Source organism: Bufo gargarizans, chromosome 1 (genome assembly GCF_014858855.1).
Source record: "Bufo gargarizans isolate SCDJY-AF-19 chromosome 1, ASM1485885v1, whole genome shotgun sequence".
Classification (NCBI taxonomy): domain Eukaryota; kingdom Metazoa; phylum Chordata; class Amphibia; order Anura; family Bufonidae; genus Bufo; species Bufo gargarizans.
Window position 1 is genome coordinate 599,186,032 of NC_058080.1, and position 27,519 is coordinate 599,213,550.

The window sequence follows — 27,519 nt, forward strand, 5'->3', positions numbered from 1 at the left end:
ACAGCTTCCTCTCAACTGAAGCCGCCCCTCCTCCCTTAACCTGCCCTGCACAGTGCGCTCCGTCTCCCCCTGTGAATCTGATTCAGCTGTGTTCTCCTGGCTTGAGGCTGAAAGGGAACGGCGTTCCTGCCATGAAAAAAGTGCAGGAACGCCGTTCCCATGCGTTCCCCCTCCACTCGACCCCTGCTCGTGGCCCCTCAGCCCTCCTGGCTGAGACCACACAAAGCCTCTCAGGCTCTCCTCTCTCTCAGGCTTTCTCTCTCCAAGTCATACACAGAGGGTTGTTTTATCCCTCCTTCATTACAGCAGCAGGCTTCACCTGTGATCATCTCTGGCAAAAGACAATACATGTAGTGCAGGGTTCCCCAACTTCAGTCCTCAGGGCCCACTTGCAGGTCAGGATTTAGGAGTATCCCACAGAATGAATACCTGTGGTAAATCCTGATGGTTGGACACTAATTATATCAGCTGCCCAATACTAAGGAAATCCTGAAAACATGACTGGTAGGTGGGCCCTGAGGACTGGAGTTGAGGACCACTGATGTAGTGAAAGGGTGTGGACTGGCAGATCCCACTATCGAACCTATCCCCTAGTCTACATGAAATCCAGCCCAGAACAACATCTAGACAAAACTGTCTCAGCAAACTACACTTTGCTGAAACCACTGCAGCTTTCGGGATTTCAGTTATCTCACCCAGCTGAGGTATCTTGGTGGGATATACACACCTCCCAGCACTTATACTGTACACATCACCACACTATGCACCACATTTATCACAGTGGCTCAGGCTGGAGAACTGGAGCCAAATTGCACCACAAATCTCTGTGCACTCAGCAGCATTCTGAAATTACCGGAAGTTGTGATAACAGACTTTTCTTGCACAGTTTTGTGGTTAGCTGGATTTAAGTGAAAAAGGGAACCCATTACACGCTCATACAGATTGTTTTACTGCATCAAATAAAGGGCGGATAAGGAATTCCCTAGGTAGTGAGTAAGTAATCTGGTAAATTATTGGATGGTCAGGCAGAGAATTATTACAGAGCGGAGGTTTTCTTGCTGTACCATGTTCTATAGAATTGATAGCAGACACTCGGCACATATGAAACTGAATCCAGCTGCAAGATTACACAGTCCACATGTGCAGTTTTCAAAGGCCATTTAATAGTCCCAGTTGTCAAATCTTGATCTACATAAAAAGCACATTCACACGGCTGTATATTTTGTAGAGGTGGGACGATGAATCCGTCTAATCCACGAATCTTGCTGAATTTGTGGGATTCGTGGACTCGAATCCCAACGTTCGATAACGGGATTAATTGTCGATGAATCCCGTTATCGAATAATCGTCCGATTCATTGCTATGCGGGCGGGAGCGGGTGGTTTACTTTAACTTTAAATCAGCGCATCTTTATTACCTTACAATGAAGCTCCAGTTACAGGCAGAGCGGGCGGCGGCGTAACGTCACTTACTCACATGACCTGTCTGCTCTTCCTGCTTCATTCATAAAGTGGGCGGAGCAGGCACGTCAGTGAGTGACGTTACGCTGCCGCCCGCTCTGCTTGTTACTGGAGCTTCATTGTAAGGTAATAAAGATGCGCTGAACCTGATTTAAAGTTAAAGTAAAAGTTACTGCCGGGCCGGGGCTGTTATGGGGAGGGGGCTCTGTGGATGGCACTGTTATGGGGGATCTGTGGATAGCGCTGTTATGGGGAGGGGGATCTGTGGATGGCGCTGTTATGGGGGGGGATCTGTGGATGACACATATAGCATAAGATGCTATATAGTGTCATCCATAGATCCCCCCCATAGCATGGTCATCCACAGATCCCCTCCATAACAGTGTCATCCACAGATCCCCCACCCCATAACATTGCCATCCACAGATCTCCCCCCATAACAACGCCATCCAAAGATCCCCCATAACAGTGTCATCCACAGATCCCTCCCATAACAGCGCCATCCACAGATCCCCCATAACCGTGTCATCCACAGATACACCATAATAGTGTGTCATCCACAGGTCACTTTGTTTCTTACACCGTTCACACAAGTCTTATGTACAGGATTCGTAGGATTAGAAAGATTTGATATATTCGAGAGCCTTTTCAGATTCGGATTCAAAAGAAATTGGATTTGCCCCACCTCTAATATTTTGCAAAACAAAGACTCAGAAGTGGGGAAAAAAGACCTATTTTGGATGTATATAAATGTGACAATACCACGATTAGGAATGCCCCCAGTTTTTGTCCAGCCGCCTCTATTGCCCGTCCCCATCATAGTTAATGGGTCCGGAGCGGACTTCCGGTGGTACACATGGGCTAGCATTAGTACGGATCCGGCAGGCTGTTCCAGGCACGCTAATGTGAAAGTAGCCTTAGAGATGAGCGAAGTGAGCTTCGGATGCTACATACAAAGTTGCTTCACAAAAAATGTTGTTATAATACTGTACGGAGATTCGTCTCTGTACAGTATTAGGCCTCATGCACACGGCCGTTGTTTTGGTCCGCATCTCAGCCGCCGTTTTGGCAGCTCAGATGCGGACCCATTCACTTCAATGGGGCCGCAAAAGATGCAGACAGCACTCTGTGTGCTGTCAGCATTCCTTGCTCCGTTCCGTGGCCCCGCTAAAAAAATATAACATGTCCTATTCTTGTCTGCACTTTGCGGACAAGAATAGGCATTTATATTGAAGGCTGTCCGTGGTGTTCTGCAAATTGCGGAACGCGCATGGATGCCATCCGTGTTTTGCGGACCGCAAAACACACCACGTTCGTGTGCATGAGGCCTTAGAATGTATGGGCTCCGATGAGCCAAAGTAAGTTAAGTAAGTAAGCTGAATAACTTTGGTAATTGATTATTACAGTGAAAAACCTTGGAACGTTTTGAAGTGTTTTTTCACTGCATTAATCAATTACCAAAGTTATTCAACGAAGTCTAGCGCATATTCGTCTTCGTTCATCGGAGCTCATACATTCTAATACTGTACAGAGACGAATCTCTGTTCTGTATTATAATGAACTTTTTAGCAAAGCGGCTTCAGATGTAGCATCCGAAGCTCGCTTCGCTCATCTCTAAGGCTACTTTCACATTAGCGTTAGCAGGGTCCGCAGGGGATGCTGAGATCTGTTCAGAAAGGTAATATACATATTACTACTTTATTCATAGACAGAATTTATGATTATAAAGACACCAGTCTGTCTTCTCTATGTTAAAAGGCTATAGCTTAGTGCTAAATGCACAGGTTTGTATGTCGCAATCCCAGGTTTAAACCACGGGAAATACTTTTTTTTTTGTCTTCAGATATTTTTTTTTATATTAAACCCATACTAAAAGTCTAAATCTTTCTCATATTGAGAATACTGTGTTTTATTTTCAAAAAGATAATAAATATTGCTGTTTTTTTATAATCATATTGTGCATGTAATAAAATAGTAATAGGTTTTTAATATAAAAGATATTATAGGTTTCAGATATATAGTAAGGTCTTTTATTATTATATAATTATATATTACAGTATAGCCTTTTATTCCATGTTAAATGAGAAAAAAATAACAATAAATAACAGAATGTTTTTCCTGCGCTCAGTGAATAGTAGTAAAATGTATATTACCTTTCTGAGCATATCTCAATGTGGTAATGATATAGTACATAGAGAATATGATATGTGCTAGGAGACAGCTCTGCACTCAGCATGCTGATATCTAGCCCAGGTGTGCTCAAAGGATTCAGCCCCGCCCCTTGTGCATATTGCATATGCATAAAATGTAGGCATCTCTGCAGCTGTTTAGCATACAAACAGAAGAAAGGTATAGTTTTAATCAGTATGATGAGCCCTACCAGTCAGTGTGTCTGGTTTAATAGGGCTGATCCTGGTGACAGAGCCTCTTTATGCCTCACACACGTTGTGTATTACATGCAGATATGAATGCGGTAAATCAGCAGTGTAATACAGCATCCACTAAGTAAATAAAAGTCTAACGCTACAGATCACAGCCTGAAATCAGACAAGACCTCCACTGTGCCCCTATTGATATAATGACACCCAGTAATTTAATTGCTCCCATAATGCCCGCCATATGCCCCTGTTGCCTCCTGATGCCCCCTGCAGCCGGCCTCAGTGTGATGGCAGAGAGTGTTTGCTGTAACTTACAGCTGACACTCTGCTATGGCCGAAATCGGTGCTGGCAGCGATCTCGGCCGTTTAACCCCATAAATGCTGCGGTCAGTAGCTGCCTGCAGCATCCATGGGGTTGAGAGGGAGGGAGCTCCCTCTCTCTTCCATTGGGCCGGCACTGCTGCTATGGCAAAGGCCCGATGGTTGCCATGGCAACCAGACGCCTTACAAAGGCGTCCGGGCTGCCACGTATCTAAGGCTGATCATCAGCCTTAGGCCCCTTTCACACGGGCGTTGCAGTGAATTGCAACAGATGACTATTGCAAGGCACTGTAAAGCCATCAGGCCCTCTGGATCTTCGAGATCCAAATGGGTCTTGATAAATAAAAATGTGTTAAAAAAAATTTAAAAGGATTTTTATTTTATTTTTAAAAATAAAATAAAAATTGTCTTTCCTTGTCGTCCTTCAACAGCAGCACAATGGGGATTCTGATCCTCCTAGAAGACAGGACAAAAGATGTCAATTAACTAATTAATCTTTTGCCCTATAAGAGCCCCTACTATGTAATTGCCTATTGTGTTTTTTTAATGTCCTCCTGTCAGGAAGATCGTCTGGATACCAGGAAAACAGATGGACAGAAGAGATAATATATTGCAGACTTTCAAGAAAATTTCATTAGCAGATTTTTTTTTTTGTGATACTGCTATTCAACAGGCTAGATTTGCAGCGCGATCCAAGTCACTTTCCACAGCAGGCAGAAGATCACTGTGGATAAAACCATGGGGAGCAGATGCCAACTCTAAAAATGCGTTATGTTCAATGGAATCCCGCCCTAACAGACTATTTGGTCCTGAACTAGATTCTCTGATGGAAAATCTATCAGACAAAAAAAGGCAAATCTCATCCCTAACCTAACAAGAAAAGATGGTCATGATCTTTTCGGGCCTCTAACAGATCAGACAGGATAAGACCAGATAGAGGAGAAACATCATTAGGAAGGGGAGAAACTTCTCAAAGAACCAGAATACAATGCAGAAGAGGCCTTGGGAGAGGAAGTCTGTCCTCAGGTCATAGACTGGACTTCTGACGCCAAAGGTATGCCTGTGGGGGGAAGACTACAGTTTGACCATTCAGTGTGGGAAAGGGTAGTAAAATACCTTTGGGTTCTAGATGTAATAAGAAGTGGCTATAGAACTCGCCACTCATCCCCCAGACAGGTATGTTATAACACAAAGATGCTCTCCCCAAAAACAGCTTTTGTTACAAAATGCAGTAGAGGAGTTTATTTGAATGAACATACTGGAAACAGTTCTGGAGCCAGAGATTTAACTTTGATGTTAATAGCTGGATATATTTTCTTTTTACGTTAATACTTGATTGTTGTATAACTCCATTGTAATACATGTCATGACATTTAATGCTATGTAGACTAATCTTATTTATGTTTATGATATAGATTTTCATAATCATTTTATTGTAAAACAGAATTATTATTTTTTTGAACTTTCAAAATTTGAATAAAAAAATAATTTAAACAGAGATTATCCACAGAGTTTATTCCAGAGTTTTTCTAGTCCCAAAGCCTCAGATAAGGTGGAGGATTATAATAGACCTAAGATTTCTAAATCAGTTTATAAAGAAAAACTAATTTCAAATGAAAACAGTACAGTCTGCCGTAGCTCTAATAGAATCTGGAGATTACCTAGCAACGATCGATTGAAAAGATGCATACCTACACATCCCAATACACAGGAAACATCGAAAAATTCTATGTATCGCGGTTTACAAACTTCACCATCTTCAGTTTATATCACTGCCATTCGGAATATCATCAGCCCCGTTTGCATTCACAAAGGTGGTCGCAGCAGTGGTAGCAGGTCTAAGAGAATCAGGAATGGCCATTGTCCCATATCTGGACGATTGGCTAGTAATAGCCAACAGCGCAGAAAATTCTCATGACAACCGCCAGTCAGGCAATACCATGGGCAAAGTGGCATACGAGACCATTGCAGTGGGAACTGCTTCAGAAATGGAACCGAGACCTCAACTCTCTGAATGAGAGAACGAGGAGAGGAGACAAGAGACTACCTGAGATGGTGGCTGGCCATAAAAAATGGCAGAACGTTTGCGCTTCCTGTGTGGACCGAGATAACAACAGATGCCTCAGCAACAGGTTGGGGTGCCCACAGAAAGGGCCAGATGGTGAAGGGCACATAGTCAGCAGTGGAACTTTCTTTACCCTCAAATCTCAGAGATTATGCACTGCTACATTTCCACCAGGCCCTGCAAGGGCAGGCTGTAAGAATAAAATCAGACAATGTCACCACGGTCACATATATAAACCGACAGGGAGGTACCAGATCCCTAACCCTCTTGAAAGAGGTAGACCGGATCTTTGCATGGGCAGAGTCCAGCATTCAGCAGATTATGGCTGTGCACATCACGGGGAAACAAAACACTATCACAGACAGACTAAGTTGCGATCTGCCCCTCTGGGGGAATGGTCTCTAGTCCAAGATGTTTTTATTTGAATAACGAGTTGTTGGGGGTTACCCCAAATAGATCACATGGCTACTCGGGCCAATGCCAAAGTAGCCCGATTCTGTTCCCTGTTCAAGCAGGACGAACCTTGGGCCCTAGATTCCCTCTCAATTCCTTGGGATTTTAAGCTCATGTACAGTACAGACCAAAAGTTTGGATACACCTTCTTATTCAAAGAGTTTTCTTTATTTTCATGACTATGAAAATTGTAGATTCACACTGAAGGCATCAAAACTATGAATTAACACATGTGGGACTATATACATAACAAAAAAGTGTGAAACAAACTGAAAATATGTCATATTCTAGGTTCTTCAACGTTGCCACCTTTTGCTTTGATTACTGCTTTGCACACTCTTGGCATTCTCTTGATGGGCTTCAAGAGGTAGTCACCTGAAATGGTTTTCACTTCACAGGTGTGCCCTGTCAGGTTTAATAAGTGGGATTTCTTGCCTTATAAATGGGGTTGGGACCATCAGTTGCGTCGTGGAGAAGTCAGGTGGATACACAGCTAATAGTCCTACTGAATAGACTGTTAGAATTTGTATTATGGCAAGAAAAAAGCAGCTAAGTAAAGAAAAACAAGTGGCCATCATTACTTTAAGAAATGAAGGTCAGTCAGTCCGAAAAATTGGGAAAACTTTGAAAGTGTCCCCAAGTGCAGTCACAAAAACCATCAAGCGCTACAAAGAAACTGGCTCACATGCGGACCGCCCCAGGAAAGGAAGACCAAGAGTCACCTCTGCTGCGGAGGATAAGTTCATCCAAATCACCAGCCTCAGAAATCGCAGGTTAACAGCAGCTCAGATTAGAGACCAGGTCAATGCCACACAGAGTTCTAGCAGCAGACACATCTCTAGAACAACTGTTAAGAGGAGACTGTGTGAATCAGGCCTTCATGGTAGAATATCTGCTAGGAAACCACTGTTAAGGACAGGCAACAAGCAGAAGAGACTTGCTTGGGATAAAGAACACAAGGAATGGACATTAGACCAGTGGAAATCTGTGCTTTGGTGCGATGCAGAAAAGGTGAACGGATGGACTCTACATGCCTGGTTCCCATCGTGAAGCATGGAGGAGGAGGTGTAATGGTGTGGGGGTGCTTTGCTGGTGACACTGTTGGGGATTTATTCAAAATTGAAGGCATACTGAACCAGCATGGCTACCACAGCATCTTGCAGCGGCATGCTATTCCATCCGGTTTGCGTTTAGTTGGACCATCATTTATTTTTCAACAGGACAATGACCCCAAACACACCTCCAGGCTGTGTAAGGGCTATTTGACCATGAAGGAGAGTGATGGGGTGCTGCACCAGATGACCTGGCCTCCACAGTCACCGGACCTGAACCCAATCAAGATGGTTTGGGGTGAGCTGGACCGCAGAGTGAAGGCAAAAGGGCCAACAAGTGCTAAGCATCTCTGGGAACTCCTTCAAGACTGTTGGAAGACCATTTCAGGTGACTACCTCTTGAAGCTCATCAAGAGAATGCCAAGAGTGTGCAAAGCAGTAATCAAAGCAAAAGGTGTCTACTTTGAAGAACCTAGAATATGACATATTTTCCGTTGTTTCACACTTTTTTGTTATGTATATAATTCCACATGTGTTAATTCATTGTTTTGATGCCTTCAGTGTGAATCTACAATTTTCATAGTCATGAAAATAAAGAAAACTCTTTGAATGAGGTGTGTCCAAACTTTTTGTCTGTACTGTATGTGTTTCCACCCATCCCAATGATCCTAAAGGTCTTACAAAAGATCAAACAGGACCAGATCTCAGCAATTCTAGTATGCCCATACTGGCCCAAGAGGGCATGGTTCATGCCTCTGATGAAGATGAGCCGCAACACTTACTGGAGACTTCCAGAGATTCCACGCTTGATGACTCAGGGCGACAGATGTTCCCCACACCTGCGCCAGTTATAGTTGACTGGCTTGGAGGTTGACCATGCCATTCTAAGGCAGGAAGGACTATCAGAGGCAGTGGTAAGCACTCTTCTACAATCAAGAGCGCTGGCCGCAAATAAGGCATACTTGAGCATTAAAGGGGTTGTCCAGGTTCAGAGCTGAACCTGGACAGCCCTCCATTTTCACCCCGGCAGCCCCCCTGACATGAGCATCGGAGCAGTTCATGCTCCGATGCTCTCCTTTGCCCTGCGCTAAATTGCACAGGGCAAAGGCATTTTTCAGAGTTCCGGTGACGTACCGGGGCTCTCCATGGGGCTGACAGGAACCCCGGTGACGTCACCGGCACTGATGGGCGGGATTTGGCTCTGCCCTAGCCAGTAAAACGGCTAGGGCAGAGCTAAAGCCCGCCCCTCAGAGCCGGTGACATCACCGAACACACTGCTGGGTGGAAGTTACCGCCCGGCAGTGTGTTATTAAAAACAAAAGAGCCTGTGCCCTGCGCGATCTAGCGCAGGGCACTGGAGCGCATCGGAGCATGAGATGCTCCGATGCTAGGCTCAGGGGGGCTGCCGGGGTGAAAATAAGGGTATGTCCGGGTTCAGCTCTGAACCCGGACAACCCCTTTAAGAGAACTTTTTTTCTTATGGTGTCATAGAAATCAAGTATTGCCAGATTGTTCTTCTATCCAGGAGATCCTAAATTTTCAACAAGGTTTTGATAAAGGACTAAAACCTTCAACAAAGTTCAGATCTTGGCTTTATCTGCTGTACTAGGTACAAGGCTATCACAGGAACCGCTGGTGCAGAGATTTGTGAAGGTGGTCCAAAAAATCAGGTCACAGATTATTGAGCCGGTGCCAAAATGAGACCTTTTGTGTGGTCCTTGTCTAGCTATGTGAGATCCCTTTTGAACCTTTGCAGGATGTAGAATTAAGAATGCTTTCCCTCAAAGTCTGTTTTCTGGTTGCAATTACATCAGCTAAGCGCATTAGTGAGATTCAAGCCTTAGCATGTGTAGAATCTTACTTGATTTTTCTGCAAGACAAAATACTATTAACACTGACATCCTTCCAACCAAAAATATCATCTTTCAACAATCTAAACCAAATGATTGAATTGCCAATTTTTTGCCCAGATCCTTTTTCTGAGGAAGACAGAAGACTTCATTCCTTGGATAAGGGTAGGGCTATGAAGATTTATGTTCAACGCACCAAGCAATTTAGAAAGACAGAAAATGTGTTTATTTCTCATTCAGGAAGATCCAAGGGGCAAAAAATAACGAAAGCTTCCTTATCCTTATACGATTTGTTATGAGCGAAAGGGCTTGGAAGTTCCAAGACCTATAAAGGCACACTCAACCAGAGCTGTGTCCACATCGAGGGGCTTGGAAGTTCCAAGACTTATAAAGGCACACTCAACCAGAGCTGTGTACACATCGTGGGGCTTGGAAGTTCCAAGACCTATAAAGGCACACTCAACCAGAGCTGTGTCCACATCGTTGGCGGAAAGAAGTGCCATACCAATAGACCAGATCTGCAAGACAGCATCCTGAAGTTCACTCAATACATTTGTGACTTGACATGCGGGAGGCAGGGGAACCAGTTTTTGGCAGAGTGGTAATACAGTCTGCAATTTGAGATTACCCTCCCAAAAGGATTAATTGCTAAATCCCCATTGTGCTGCTGAAGGACGACAAGGAAAGCGCAATTTTGACTTACCGTAAATTCTCTTTCCTTTAGTCCAAAGCAGCAGCACATATTTTCCATCCCAATAAATATTTTTTTTGTGCTCAAACAGACGTGAGATGTAGTTTTATTAAGTTCAAGAAGTCATTATAAATGCACAATAGGCAATTACATAGTAGGGGCTCTTAAAGGGCAAAAGATTAATTAGTTAATTGACATCTCCTCTCCTGTCTTCTTGGAGGATCAGAATCCCCATTGTGCTGCTGCTGCTTTGGACTAAAGGAGGGAGAATTTACGGTAAGTCAAAATTATAATTTTTTCATATCCGTTCATTTATGTCATAAAAAAATAATGAAATAAATAAAAAAACTACACATAATTGATATTACCACATCCGTAACGGCCTGATCTATAAAAGTATCATATTACTAATCCAGTGCGGAGAACGTTATAAAAAATAATGTAGAAAACAATGACGGAATTGGTGTTTTTGTTTTCTCACCTCCACAAAAAGAAAAATAACAAGTGATCAAAAAGTCATATGCACCCCAAAATGATACCAATAAAAACTACAGCCCGTCCTGCAAAACACAATTCCCCCCACACAGCTACATTGGTGAAAAAAAAAAAAAGTTATGGACTTTAGTATATGACGATGCAAAATATCATTTTTTTTTAACACAAAAGTGATTTTATGCTGAAAAATGTGTAAAACATAAATAAACTATATAAATTTGGTATCGCCAAAACCGGATAAACTGTAGGAAGGCGCAAGGGTCCGTAGTTGACAGAAGGTATGTGTCACCGAGGTTCCTGGCCTCGGTGAAGTATGAGCCGGTATTATCAGGTGTCAGCGGCAGCTAAGGCTGATTGACACTGCTATTTTAGTATGTTTGTATAGCTGATCTGGCACGGCTCTTACTGGGGAGTAGCCAAAGTGATGGGTGGGTGACTACTCCCCATGTTCCAGGCCGGGTCTTGACTGGCCTATAAAAAACCCAGCCAGCAGTGTCAGCTGAGAGTGGATTACTCCTCTTTGACAGTGGAGCTCTGTCAGTCTCTGTATTGGGACCTGGGAGTTTGGGCCTGGATTAAGGCCTGCTACCTTGTTGGTGTGAAAGCAGGTGGATTTGGATTTGTCCAAGGACTTCTTCTTTGCTGCATGGTTTGAATGAACACGAGAATCACAAGGTGACTGTTTTCCTTGAAGCAGACTTTTTGTTTTGTCATTTACTTAATGTGTGAATAAACACTGAACTGTTTAATTCAAAGACTTTGTTGCCTCTAAACTGCGTCCGCTAACCTGCCTACCAGAGCGAATCCCCACAAAACCCACAGAATAAAATTATCATATTTACTGCAAGAGGAACCCCATAAAAAATTAAAAACACTGACACAATTGCCATTTTTACCCAATTCAACTCCACAAAAAATGTTATAAAAAGTGATCAAAAAGTCATATGTACCCCCAAAATTATACCAACAAAAACTACAGCCTGTCCTGCAAAAAACAAGCCCCACACAGCTACATTGGTGAAAAAATAAAAAAAGTATGGACTTTAGTATATGACGATGCAAAATATAATTTATTTTTAACACAAAAGTGATTTTATTCTGAAAAATAAATTTGGTATTACCATAACCGTATCAACCCACAGAATAAAATTATCATATAATATTTACCGCAAGAGGAACCCCATAAAAAATAAAAAAACACTGCCACAATTGCCATTTTTACCCAATTCACCTCCGCAATTTTTTTTATAAAAAGTGATTAAAAAGACTTATGTACTCTAAAATGATACAAGCCCCCACACAACTACATTGGTGAAAAGGGGTTAATTACTCTTACCAGTAATTGGATTTTCCAATAGCCTCCCCATCTGCACTGACAGGAGGGTGTCCCCGCCCCCTGGACAGGAAACAACACGGAAGCTAAAGTTTAAAAGGCCTCCTCTCCTTACCTAAATCAGTAAATAACAGAGTACAAGGTAGAGATGCCCAAAAATTATATATTAATTCAAACAGAAAATTTAACATAATCGACTGAATGTCAGAAAAAAACAACATATGGGTGGGAAATACCCCAGTGCCGTTGGGGAGGCTATTGGAAAATCCAATTACCGGTAAGAGTAATTAACCCTTTTCCCGGCACCTCCCCCGGGGCCACTGACAGTAGGATTAACAGAGAAATAAACTAGGGAGGGACTACTGCAGAAATAATTTTGTGTCCGAAGGAGAGGTCCTGGTTGTGGACCACATCCAATCTATAATGCTTAAAGAAAGTAATTGGATTCGCCCAAGCCGCCACTCTGCAGATCTGTTCAATAGAGATAGAAGCAGATTCAGCCCAGGAAGCTTACACGGCTCTTGTCGAGTGGGCTTTGAGACTTCTTGGAGGATCTTGATTCTTCTGGACATAGCAAAAGGTAATAGTGTCTCTAATCCATCTGGCGATCGTAGCTTTACTGGCTGCCCAACCTTTATTAGGCCCCTGGAATTGGAGAAGAAGATGGTCTGAATTCCTGAACTGTTCTAAAATCTTCAGGAAGGCCAGCACACACCGCCTTACATCCAAGTTATGGAATTTTTTCTCCTGATGAGATGAAAGAGAGGGGCAAAAAGATGGTAAGGCGATTTCTAGATTACAATGAAATCTCGATACCACCTTTGGGAGAAAAGACGGGCAGTGTCTTAGTACAATGCGGTCATCCAAAATTTGAAGATAAGGATGACGGCAGGAGAAAGTTTGGATTTCCCCAACCCTTCTGGCTGTAGTAATGGCAAGAAGGAAGGTGGTCTTCAGAGTTAGGAGCTTTAGAGAGATTTCCTCAATGGGCTTGAATGGAGGAGCCATCAAAACTGTAAGGACTAAACTTAAGTCCCAGGGAGGGACGGAAGAACGGATGGAAGGGGAATCTCTGATTGCTCCTTTAATGAACCGCCTGATTAGGGGATGCTCCGACAGTTTGGTTTCCATGAAGACCCCTAAAGCAGAGATCTGGACTCTAAGGGTGGAAGGCTTGAGACCTCTTTCCAGTCCTGCTTGTAGAAAGTCTAAGATCTTAGGGATATTTTCCAGGGCTTCCTAATGTATTTTGCATCCAGCAAACAGGAGGAAAGCCTTCCAAGTTCTGAGGTAGATTTTTGAGGTTATCTTCTTTCTATTCTTCAATAAGGTGGAGTTCACAGCGTCCGAGAGGCCCTTCCCCTTAAGACTTAGCCGCTCAATTTCCAGGCCGTCAACCTCAGATTAGAGACCCCTGGATGAGAGACCAGACCTTGTTGCAAGAGAACCTGGAAACACAGGAAAAGTCCAAGATATTCCAGATGACAGGTTGAGAAGAAGAGGAAACCAGGCTTTCTCCTCTGCCACCTTCATCAGGGTCCTCGGAATCAGGCTGAAGGGGGGGAAACACATATAGGAGCCCTACTGGCCAAGGGCAGGACAGAGCGTCTAAGATGTCCAGATGATCTTGAGGGAATAGGGAGCAAAATCTTTTCACCTTTCTGTTGGTTCGATTTGCGAACAAATCCATGACTGGAATGCCCTATTTCTCCGTAATCAGTCGAAATATGTGGGTGTCTAGCACCCATTCGCCCTCTTTCAGGGTCTGCCTGCTGAGAAAATCAGCTACTAGATTGTTACTCCCCTTCAGGTGAACCGCTGTTAGAGACAGTAGGTGTTTTTCTGCCCAAAGAAATCTCTCTCTTGTTACTGCTGCTAGAGATTTACTTCGGGTAACTCCTTGTCTATTCAAATAGGCCACAGTGGTGGTATCGTCTGAGAGAATTTTTATGTGCCCCAGAGGTCTGTTTGTATGAAGAGCCAGAAGGACTTTGTGTACTGCCTTGAGCTCTCTTAGATTTGAAGAGGCGTTTCACATGGAATGGCCTCAGATGCCCTGAACCATTAAGTCTCCAGCGTGACCTCCCCAACCACGACTGTGGCATCCGTAGTAACCACCAGATGATTTTCCTGGCACCAGAAAACTCCTGTCTGGAGATTTGTTCTTACTTTCCACCAGGCTTACTCATAGTGGAAGAGTGACCTTCCTGTCTAGGGAACTTTTGTTGCCGTCCCAGGAATCCAATAGAAAAGCCTGTAGAATTCTGGTGTGGCTTTGCGCCCACCTGACCACAGGGATTGTAGCTGTTAGAAATCCCAACATAGTCATCACATTTCTGAGTCGTGGATCTTAGTTCGCAGAATCGATATACGTTCTGATACAGGTTTATCTGCTTCTCTTTGGGGAGAAAAGACATTAGTGAGCGGGAGTTGAGGAGGACTCCTAAAACGATATTTTGCTGGAAAGGAGCAAGGTCGGATTTTTTTAAAATTTACTATCCATCCTAGTTCTGAAAAGGTAGTTTGAATGATGCTTAGATGGGACAGGAGACGGTCTTCCGTGTCAGCTGCAATTAACAAATCGTCAAGGTACGGGACTATGGGGATACCTTGCATATGAAGATGAGCTGTTACCTCTGCGACTATTTTCGTGAAAATCCTTGGAGCCGATGACAGGCCAAAGGGGAGAGCCTGAAACTGGAAGTGACAGAGGCGGCCTTGCATGAAGACTGCAATTCTCAGGAATCTCTGGCGGTCTTTCAATATGGGCACATGATAGTATGCATCTTGTAAGTCCATTGTCACCATATAACAAAACTGAGGCAGTAGGTTTACAGTTGAGTTGATGGTATCCATTTTAAACTTCTTGTAGGTTAGGCACTTGTTTCGATTTTTCAGGTTTATGATCAGCCTGAAGGAGCCTCCTGGCTTTTGAATCAAAAACCCTGCGGGATAGAATCCTTGCTGATGCTGGTCTTTTAGAATGGGAAGCAGAACTTCTTTCTGAATCAGGCCGGTTAGCTCGGATTCCAGAGACAGTTGCTCTTCTCTTTTGGCCAGTGGTTTGTTTACGACAAAGTGATTTGATGGGTAAGAGTCGAATTCCAGTTTAAACCCGTCTTGAATGGTGGCAAGAATCCAAGGGGAGGTTCCCATCCTTTCCCAGCTTGGGGCAAACATAACAAGACTCCCTTTGCGATAGTCCGGGGAGTCTCCGCCCACAGTACGCCAGGTAAAGATATTTATTTCTTGCTCCGGACCGGGAGCAAGCGGCCGGAGTCCGGGGCTGCCTTCCGGCGAAGGACTTAGGCCAAAGGATGGGGAAAGGAGACAACGCGTCCCCGAGGTCCCCTATCCTCTGCACTGCCCTCCCAGAGACTGGGGAAGAGGCCAGGCCATGCATCTAGAATTCTGGAGTACACAGGAGGAGCGTCGGCGCGACCCGGGGACAGGAAACAACACTGATTTAGGTAAGGAGAGGAGGCCTTTTAAACTTCAGCTTCCATGTTGTTTCCTGTCCAGGGAGCAGGGACACCCTCCTGTCAGTGCCGTTGGGGAGGTGCCGGGAAAAATAAAAATGTCATTGATGTTAGTATATGGTGATGCAAAATATCATTTATTTTAAACACAAAAATGATTTTATGCTAAAAAAAAAGTAGTAAAACATAAAAAAAACTATAAATTTGGTATCGTCATAACCGTATCAACACACAGAATAAAATTATCATATTTACCGCAAGAGGAACCCAATAAAAAACTGACACAATTGCCATTTTTACCCAATTCCCCTCCACAAAAAAAGGTTATAAAAAGTGATCAAAAAGACTTATGTACCCAAAATGATACCAATAAAAACAACAGCCTGTCTCACTAAAATCAAGTCCCCATACAGCTACATTAGTGAAAAAATGTTATGGCCCCTAAAAACAATTTCAGCAAATTACATGCTAGACAACCCTGATGCCGCTCCTTCCCTTCTGAATGCTGCTGTGTCCCCAAAGAGTGGTTTACAACCACATATATAGTGTTGCCGTATTCAGGAAAAAAAATGCATAACATATTATGGGGTGCATTTTCTTCTGATAGCCCTTATGAAAAAAAAAATATTTTTAAAATTATATTGGAAATAAAAATAAAAATAAAAATTTTCACAGCAATGCATTTCTAAATTCTATTAAACACTTGTTGGGTCACTACTAGATTTATTCCTTAAGGCGTTAAGTTTCCAAAATGGGGTCAATCTTGGGGGTTTTCTTTCTAGGGGTACCGCAGGGTCTCTTCAAATGTGACATGGCACCTGAAAACCATTCCAGCAAAATCTGCCCTCCATTAACAATATGGCGCTCTTTTCCTTCTGTGCCCTGCCATGTGCCCATATAGCAGGTCACAACCACATATGGGGTGTTTCTGTAAACTGCAGAATCAGGGTAATAAATATTGAGGTTTGTTTGGCTGTTAACCCTTACTGTGTAGCAGGAAAAATGGATTAAAATGGAAAATTTGTACAAAAAAATGAAATTTTAAAATTTCCCCTTCATTTTGCTTTAATTCTTGTGGAACACCTAAAGGAATAACAAAGTCCTTAAAAGCAGTTTTGAATAACTTGAGGAGTGTAGTTTCTAAAATGGCATCATTTAGGGGTGATTTCTACTATATAAGTCCCACAAAGTGACTCCATAATTGAACTGGTCCTTATAAAAGTGGGTTTTGGCAATTTTCTTAAATTTTTTTAAATTTGCTTCTAAACTTCTAACTTCCTGAAAAAAAATAAAATGACATTTACAAAATTATGCAAACATAAAGTAGACATATAGGGAATGTAAAGTAATAACTATTTCATGAAGTATCACTAATGTCTTAAAAGCGGAGAAATTCGAATTTTGAAAATAGCAAATCTTTTCAAATTTTCGGCAAATAATAGGGTTTTTTATGCATAAAGGTAAAACATATCTACTCAAATTCACCACTAACATGAAGTACAATGTGTCCGGGGCACTGATCAAAGTACGGTAGGACCCGCTTCCGCTGCTTTTCTGTGGATGCATGAAACGTAAAATTTCACAGAAATGTGAACAGACCATAGATTTCGTATGGGTCAGCAGGCTGTCCCCTAAAAATGCTGACAGCACACGTCTGTAAAAAAAAAAACGGATATGTGAACGAGGCCTTAGGTCTCATGCACACAACAGTAAATGATGGCCGTGTGACAGTCATTTTTAGCACCAATAAAAGTCTATAGGGCTATTCTTTTTTTTTTTTGTTTAATTGTCTTTTTATTGAAAAAAGGTACAATAAAAGTATACATGTACAATTTCTCATGTGATCATTAGACAATCAGACATTCCAAATGAGAAAACAACAGGGATGACATTACAGATACAGCATCAAAATGCAGCTCTAATCAAACCCGGTCAAATAACGTCTTATCCTAAGAAATCCCGAGAACCGGGAGAATGAGTCACATACTCATGAATAGTATGAGAAAACAATTAAGAGACAAGACAAGACACGAGAGGAGAGACAAAAGAAAAGGGGGTCCTAGTCGCTCACATCAAAGAAAGTATCCCAAGGCTGCCAGACCGTATTAAATGTATCTACTGTATTACTAATAACATGGCTGTTCTTTTAACTGACAGTGAATAGCGTCTGCTTTTAACGACCGATTGACAGGAGTGCACCCATCTAACGGCCATTAAAAACAGGTACACTATCTAGGAGGGGTTGAAAAAATAAAAACTCACATCATCCACTTGCTCGCGGTGCGACAGTCTGTTCTCTCTTCATTGAGCAGGACCTGCGATATGTGTGGTGACGTAACCACGTGGGAGCGCGCAGTGACGTCATCACACACCTTCGGCAGGTCCTGTTCAGTGAAGAGAGAAGAGACTGCTGCAGCGCAAGCAAGTGGATAAGGTGAGTTTTTTTTTAAATTCAACAACAAAAAACGGTGGTGGGCCATTATGGGGGCATTATTTAAACCATGGGGGAAATTATTTAAGATGGGGGACTACATTGGGAGCATTATCAAAGCTGAGGGCGATAAAAAAAAATCATACACTATGGGGGACATTATTTTACCAGAAGGCCTACATGGGGGACATTATTAAAGCTGGGGACAGTAATAAAAAAAATCCTACACTACGGGGGACATTATTCTAGCTGGGGGCCTACATGGTGGTAATATTAAAGCTGGGGGCGCTAAAAAAAAATAATATTTAAACCTTGGAAGACATTATTTTAGCTGGGGACAAAATACTGGGCATTATTAAAGCTGGGGGCAGTAAAAAAAAAAAAAATCTTACACTATGAGGGAAATTATTTTAGCTGGGGGCATTATTAAAGCTGGGGGCAGAAACAAAAAATAAATCCTACACTATGGGGGACATTATTTAGCTGGGGGCCTACCATCCTGTGGGTGTTCTCAGAAGGGTGGTTCTAGAAATACAGGGAGTGCAGAATTATTAGGCAAATGAGTATTTTGACCACATCATCCTCTTTATGCATGTTGTCTTACTCCAAGCTGTATAGGCTCGAAAGCCTACTACCAATTAAGCATATTAGATGATGTGCATCTCTGTAATGAGAAGGGGTGTGGTCTAATGACATCAACACCCGATATCAGGTGTGCATAATTATTAGGCAACTTCCTTTCCTTTGGCAAAATGGGTCAAAAGAAGGACTTGACAGGCTCAGAAAAGTCAACAATAGTGAGATATCTTGCAGAGGGATGCAGCACTCTTAAAATTGCAAAGCTTCTGAAGCGTGATCATCGAACAATCAAGCGTTTCATTCAAAATAGTCAACAGGGTCGCAAAATAACTGCCCATGAACTGAGAAAAGTCAAGCGTGCAGCTGCCAAGATGCCACTTGCCACCAGTTTGGCCATATTTCAGAGCTGCAACATCACTGGAGTGCCCAAAAGCACAAAGTGTGCAATACTCAGAGACATGGCCAAAGTAAGAAAGGCTGAAAGACGACCACCACTGAACAAGACACACAAGCTGAAACGTCAAGACTGGGCCAAGAAATATCTCAAGACTGATTTTTCTAAGGTTTTATGGACTGATGAAATGAGAGTGAGTCTTGATGGGCCAGATGGATGTGCCCGTGGCTGGATTGGTAAAGGGCAGAGAGCTCCAGTCCGACTCAGATGCCAGCAAGGTGGAGGTGGAGTACTGGTTTGGGCTGGTATCATCAAAGATGAGCTTGTGGGGCTTTTTTGGGTTGAGGATGGAGTCAAGCTCAACTCCCAGTCCGACTGCCAGTTTCTGGAAGACACCTTCTTCAAGCAGTGGTACAGGAAGAAGTCTGCATCCTTCAAGAAAAACATGATTTTCATGCAGGACAATGCTCCATCACGCGCGTCCAAGTACTCCACAGCGTGGCTGGCAAGAAAGGGTATAAAAGAAGAAAATCTAATGACATGGCCTCCTTGTTCACCTGATCTGAACCCCATTGAGAACCTGTGGTCCAGGGAAAACAGTACACCTCTCTGAACAGTGTCTGGGAGGCTGTGGTTGCTGCTGCACGCAATGTTGATGGTGAACAGATCAAAACACTGACAGAATCCATGGATGGCAGGCTTTTGAGTGTCCTTGCAAAGAAAGGTGGCTATATTGGTCACTGATTTGTTTTTGTTTTGTTTTTGAATGTCAGAAATGTATATTTGTGAATGTTGAGATGTTATATTGGTTTCACTGGTAAAAATAAATAATTGAAATGGGTATATATTTGTTTTTTGTTAAGTTGCCTAATAATTATGCACAGTAATAGTCACCTGCACACACAGATATCCCCCTAAAATAGCTAAAACTAAAAACAACCTAAAAACTACTTCCAAAAATATTCAGCTTTGATATTAATGAGTTTTTTGGGTTCATTGAGAACATGGTTGTTGTTCAATAATAAAATTAATCCTCAAAAATACAACTTGCCTAATAATTCTGCACTCCCTGTAACTGCCAATCAAATTTATCCATTTTTCATGTCTATTTTTAACTGACATGAAAAACTGATGCAAAACGGACATTAAAAACTGACACACGGCCAGAAAATGGATGCACACACTGATGCAAAATGGCCAATTGAGCACAGTAATACCATGGTCAATTGGCCATTGTATGTAGCCTTAGAGTGCATTTTAGGTTTATTCTGAAATTTCACCCACAAGCCAAATATACCTTTTTGTGCGTAGTGTATATTATAGTAATGTATGAAGCTGCATGCATGCACTAGTATACTACTGGATTTTGCTATGGCTGGGTCAGTTAAATGGAGGTGTGAACCTTCCTTTATTACAATCAGTATATGACTTTGTAGCCAATGTAGGCACTTCCGATTTGCAGCACAGGACTACTTGTGTTACTTAACAATGCAGCAAATGTCTCCTTTATCTGTGTCAATTTTGCACAAACTGTACTTTGTATCACGAAACAGATGCGAAGCAGCAGCTGTGTCCTCAAGCTCAGATGACTTCCATTTCATGCAGCTGCTGACAAACCTCGCCAGAAGACGGCCAGCAAGTGGGTTGACAGTGACATAAGGGTTTCCAGCCTCAGCATCAACTTCAATCACATTTCCCACACGAAGGTTAATTTTTACAACCGCAAAATGTTATTGTTGGGAAACAAAATTGGCATGATTTCCATTACAGAAGAAAGCCAAAAATGTTTCTCCTTGGGGCAAGTGTAATAGAGATTCATTTGGAAACTGCAATTTTTGTTTGTGTATTTCACACAATTTCTTCCCCTCTCAGAAAACCCTAAAGAACCTCAGTGCATCACACCCATTTTCATGACAAACCCACAACAATTCTATTCACAGGTCAATTGCACCTCACGGTCCTACTAAGCCCATGTTAGATCACTATAGAATCACATGGAAAGTCAAGGCTGGTCCTATATGAGGATTAGGAAGCCACTTAGGCGGATTTTTGTACCCTTCCCTCCAAAACACAATTTTCTACATAGGAGGTCGCTTCTACAAAGCAGGTCTATGAATATGCGGATTTCATGTTTTCTTCTGTGTAGTAGTGGTGTAATGTAGACACAGCGTATGAACGTTATCGAGCAGGATTATCAGATTAATATATATATATACAGGTCCTTCTAAAAAAATTAGCATATTGTGATAAAGTTCATAATTTTTTGTAATGTACTGATAAACATTAGACTTTCATATATTTTAGATTCATTACACACCAACGGAAGTAGTTCAAGCCTTTTATTGTTTTAATATTGATGATTTTGGCATACAGCTCATGAAAACCCAAAATTCCTATCTAAAAAAATTTGCATATCATGAAAAGGTTCTCTAAACGAGCTATTAACCTAATCATCTGAATCAACTAATTAACTCTAAACACCTGCAAAAGATTCCTGAGGCTTTTAAAAACTCCCAGCCTGGTTCATTACTCAAAACCGCAATCATGGGTAAGACTGCCGACCTGACTGCTGTCCAGAAGGCCATCATTGACACCCTCAAGCAAGAGGGTAAGACACAGAAAGAAATTTCTGAACGAATAGGCTGTTCCCAGAGTGCTGTATCAAGGCACCTCAGTGGGAAGTCTGTGGGAAGGAAAAAGTGTGGCAGAAAACGCTGCACAAGAAGAGGTGACCGGACCCTGAGGAAGATTGTGGAGAAGGACCGATTCCAGACCTTGGGGGACCTGCGGAGCCACCGTGTACAGGCGTGTGCAGGAAATGGGCTACAGGTGCCGCATTCCCCAGGTCAAGCCACTTTTGAACCATAAACAGCGGCAGAAGTGCCTGACCTGGGCTACAGAGAAGCAGCACTGGACTGTTGCATGTCATTCGGAAATCAAGGTGCCAGAGTCTGGAGGAAGACTGGGGAGAGGGAAATGCCAAAATGCCTGAAGTCCAGTGTCAAGTACCCACAGTCAGTGATGGTCTGGGGTGCCATGTCAGCTGCTGGTGTTGGTCCACTGTGTTTTATCAAGGGCAGGGTCAATGCAGCTAGCTATCAGGAGATTTTGGAGCACTTCATGCTTCCATCTGCTGAAAAGCTTTATGGAGATGAAGATGTCATTTTTCAGCACGACCTGGCACCTGCTCACAGTGCCAAAACCACTGGTAAATGGTTTACTGACCATGGTATTACTGTGCTCAATTAGCCTGCCAACTCTCCTGACCTGAACCCCATAGAGAATCTGTGGGATATTGGGAAGAGAAAGTTGAGAGACGCAAGACCCAACACTCTGGATGAGCTTAAGGCCGCTATCGAAGCATCCTGGGCCTCCATAACACCTCAGCAGTGCCACAGGCTGATTGCCTCCATGCCACGCCGCATTGACGCAGTCATTTCTGCAAAAGGATTCCCGACCAAGTATTGAGTGCTTAACTGAACATAATTATTTGAAGGCTGACTTTTTTTGTATTAAAAACACTTTTCTTTTATTGGTCGGATGAAATATGCTAATTTTTTGAGATAGGAAATTTGGGTTTTCATGAGCTGTATGCCAAAATCATCAATATTAAAACAATAAAGGGCTTGAACTACTTCAGTTGATGTGTAATGAATCTAAAATATATGAAAGTCTAATGTTTATCAGTACATTACAGAAAATAATGAACTTTATCACAATATGCAAATTTTTTGAGAAGGACCTGTATATATATATATATATATATATATATATATGGGGTAGAAGAATGGCTTTGTGCCAGAAAAGTGCCATGGTTTTAGGGTACTTTCACCCGTCCTGCCGCTAGTGTGAAAGTAGCCTTAGCAGTTTTGTCTGGTGTAGGAAATGTGGAACATTTAAAGGGGTTCTGTACCTTTATCTTACTGATAATCACTGCTCCCTCTAAGGCTACTTTCACACTAGCGGTTTTTGCGGATCAGTCATGGATCTGCAAAAACGCTTCTGTTACAATAATACAACCGCATGCGTCCGTCATGAATGGATCCAGTTGTATTATGCCTTCTATAGCCAAGACGGATCATGAACGCCATTGAAAGTCAATGGGGGACGGATCAGTTCTCTATTGTGTCAGAGAAAACTGATCAGTCCCCACTGACTTACATTGTACGCCAGGACAGAACCGTTTGGCTCCACATCCCAGGACGGATAGAAAAACGCTGCAGGCAGCGTTTTGGTGTCCGCCTACAGAGTGGAATGGAGCCAGAACGGAGGCAAACTGATGCATTCTGAGCGGATACTTTTCCATTCAGAATGCATTATGCATTAGGGCAAAACTGATCCACTTTGGACCGCTTGTGAGAGCCCTGACCGGATCTCACAAACGGAAAGCCAAAACGCGAGTGTGAAAGTAGCCTAAGCTGTGTTCTCTAGAATTGAAAGTGTTAAAAATTCCAAACTCTGCAACAGGTAAAGCTTTTATTGGGCTCCTTAATACTGGTTAGTATGCTGTTTTAACCCTCTTATCTCCAGAGTGCACAGCTAAGAGGGAACAGTACTGATGATTAGGGCTGCAGTAAATGATTATTTTAGTAATAGAGTATTCTACCGATTATTTTTTACAATTAATAGAGTACTCCAATAAGAAAAAATTAATAGACTGTTTTCCTTTATAAAAACTCAGACCCCCTGCCATCAGTCCCCAACACCCTTCGTTCCCCCCAGTGCCATCAGCTCTCCCCTACCCAGTGCCATCAGTCACCCTGTCATTAGTCACCCCAAGTGTCGGCCTGTCATTGTCCTGTGCCTCAAGTGTTAGCACATCTGTCCTGTCCTTTGAAGAGTCAGTGTATGATTGTCATGTACCTCCAAGTGTTAATGTATCAATGTCCTGTCACCCCAATGGTCAGCGTGTGCTTTTCCTGCCCCTCCAAGTGTCTAATGGTATTACCTTGCACCCAGATTTGCGTTATTGAAGATCTGGGATATGCCATTTGGCAGGGGTCCCCCAGAAGTAAGTGCAGGGGCTCTGGGCGGCAGAGAACTAAGTACAGTCCAGGAGTGCACTTTACATCTCATAACTGCGCTCATCCTCCGCTGTTATTAATGCTTGTCAGGACTATTCATCCAGCGGCTGCTGACAGCTCCGTATTTGCTGTCTAACTTTCCATCATAAGTAAGTTAGTAATGCAGCTCTTTAGTAAGCCTTCTGCGGTGATGTGAAATCCAGCTCAAGTAAACAATCTACAGGACGGCCACTTTGCATCTCAGTGTATGTGAAGGTTTAATGCCACGTGTGTACAGAGCTCACCCTCTTACTTTTCCAGCAGGGGCGCCACCGCCGACACTCCATCGTTCGAACTGCTCTGGGCCTGACGTCACACAGCACGTCAGGTCATGGCATGCGGACGTCAGTGCAGCGTGGGACCATGGACAGTGTCCGGAGGGAGGCCCTCTGCTGGAAAGGCAAGTATCCCGAGCACATTCGGGCCAGCAGGAGACCATGGAGCGAGAGTTACAGCAAGTGCTTCACTCCCGCTCTGTGGTCACGTGACACAAATGAACCCTTGATGCAAAAAATTTGCATTGAGGATTTTGTGGTGTCGAATTGCTCGATTTAATCAAGTACTCGTTGCAGCACTACTGATAATCTATACTATTTCACTGGCCTGGGCATGGCTTAGCCCCATTGAAGTGAATGAGGCCAACCTACGCCCAGGCCAGTAAAATAGTTGTGACATCACTGGCCTGCAGGAAACAGCAAGAACTGAGTGCCACTACCTTCTCGAAGAGCTGATCGGCAGGTGTCAAACTCCTGCCGATCAGATGCTGATGACCTAATCCAGAGGACAGATAGTCAGTAATAAAAGGGTGTAGAACCCCTTTAAAGGGTTTCTACCACTTCGGTGTCACATATTTAGCTGTCAGACACTAGCGATCCGCTAGTGTCTGCTCTGCCCAACCATCCTAATATAATTGCTTTTGGGGCAGCCGTTTTGCTAAAAAAAGAACTTTTATTAATATGCTAATGAGCCTCTAGGTGCTATGGGGGCGTCATTAGCACCTAGAGGCTCCGTCTACCTTCAGAAACTGCCGCCGCCCAGCGCGTCCCTCCAGCCCGCCCATCTCCTCCTGAATGCGATCCTCCTTGTGAGCGCCTGTATTCAGCGCATGCGCAGTGAATGTCTGACAGCTTCCCTGCTCAGACATCTCCACTGCGCCTGTTCCTCGGAGCACTATGGCGTCATCGCGCAGGCGCAGTGGAGATGTCTGAGCAAGGAAGCGGTCAGACATTCACTGCGCATGCGCAGAATACATACGCTCACAAGGAGGATCGCATTCAGGAGGAGATGGGCGGGCTGGAGGGACGCACTCGGCGGCGGCAGTTTCTGAAGGTAGACGGAGCCTCTAGGTGCTAATGACGCCCCCATAGCACCTAGAGGCTCATTAGCATATTAATAAAAGTTCTTTTTTTTAGCAAAACGGCTGCCCCAAAAGCAATTAGATTAGGATGGTTGGGCAGAGCAGACACTAGCGGATCGCTAGTGTCTGACAGCTAAATATGTGACACCGAAGTGGTAGAAACCCTTTAAGGTTTCATGACATTCCCAGCCCTGTGCATTTACTGGGAGTACAGATGTTTAGTTATATTTTTAGCTTGTATATCACGCACAACATACGGAAATACCACAAAAAAAATAAATCATAAGTCCACTCCAGTCCCCTGGTAAAAAGATTAACAACCATTATAAGGCCTGACAAGAGGAGTTCAATGCGAGAAAAGACCACACAGCATTATAAATGATTTGTGCTGTGTCCCTGCGAGACTTGCAATCTACTGAATTACACTGACACTATAAATCATTATAAGGCCTCATGCACACGACAGTATTTATTTTGCGGTCCGTAAAATGGGGTTCCGTTGTTCCGTGATCCGTTTTTGTTTCCGTGTGTCTTCTTTTTTTTTTTGGAGGATCTCCAGACATAAAGGAAAGTTTAAAAAAAATCTAAGTCAAGTTTGCCATGCAAATGATAGGAAAAAAAACGGACGTGGACGACAATCTTGTGTGCCTCCATTTTCACGGACCCATTGACTTGAATGGGTCCGCAAACCGTTGTCCGTGAAAAAAATAGGACAGGTCATATTTTTTCACGGACTGGAAACACGGACGCGGATGACAAACGGTGCATTATCCGAGTTTTCCACGGACCCATTGAAAGTCAATGGGTCCGCAGACAATCACGGAAAACGGACGCAGGGACACAACGGTCGTGTGCATGAGGCCTAATGCTGTGTGATCCTGAATGGGACCTCACAGTGAGTTTTTCACTTGTCAGCGTCTGGCCTTACTGGCAATAAAATCAGAGCTCCCAAAGAACTAGAGGTGGACTTTTGTTTAAATGACTTCAAATATTACCCCCATATTGTGGGAAGAGCATCAGCATAACTTGTTTTTTATTCATTTTAAAAGGGTGGGCCAAGTTTGGAAGTTATCTACAGAATAGGGGATACCTGACTGATCGGTGGGGGTCTAACTGCTAAGACCAATACAGGGAAGGAGGGGGTCCCTTTCCCCCAATCTGATGGAGCAGTACATCAAGCATGCTCCCTACTGCTCTATTCATTTTCTATGGGTCCACTGGAGATATCTGAGCAGCAGAGTGTATGCTTCATCTACTACTCCATCAGAACAGGACCCCCTCGTTCTCAGGATCGGTGGGGATCCCAGCAGTGTTCCCTCTAAGCCTTGGCAGCTGCTGAGCGGGGTCGGCTCAGAGCTGGGCACAGCGCCATCAAAGGTGGGCGCTAGGAAAACCTAAGATAAGTGTCACATCAAAGAGCATACAGTGTAACCTCTGCACCATGCCGTACAATACAGTGTAACCGCTGCACCATGCCGTACAATATATAGTATAGTTCATACACAGTGCCGTACAATATATAGTATAGTTCATACACAGTGCCGTACAATATACAGTATAGTTCATGCACCATGCTGTACAATATACAATATAACCCCAAAACCATGCAATATGATGTACATTATAATCCCTACACCATGCTGTACGATGTACATTATAATCCCTACACCATGCTGTACGATGTACGTTATAATCCATACACCATGCCGTACAATATACAGTATAGTTCATGCACCATGCTGTACAATATACAATATAACCCCAAAACCATGCAATATGATGTACATTATAATCCCTACACCATGCTGTACGATGTACATTATAATCCCTACACCATGCTGTACGATGTACGTTATAATCCATACACCATGCCGTACAATATACAGTATAGTTCATGCACCATGCTGTACAATATACAATATAACCCCAAAACCATGCAATATGATGTACATTATAATCCCTACACCATGCTGTACGATGTACATTATAATCCCTACACCATGCTGTACGATGTACGTTATAATCCCTACACCATGCTGTACGATGTACGTTATAATCCATACACCATGCCGTACAATATACAGTATAGTTCATGAAGAAAAGAGAGAAAATCCAGCT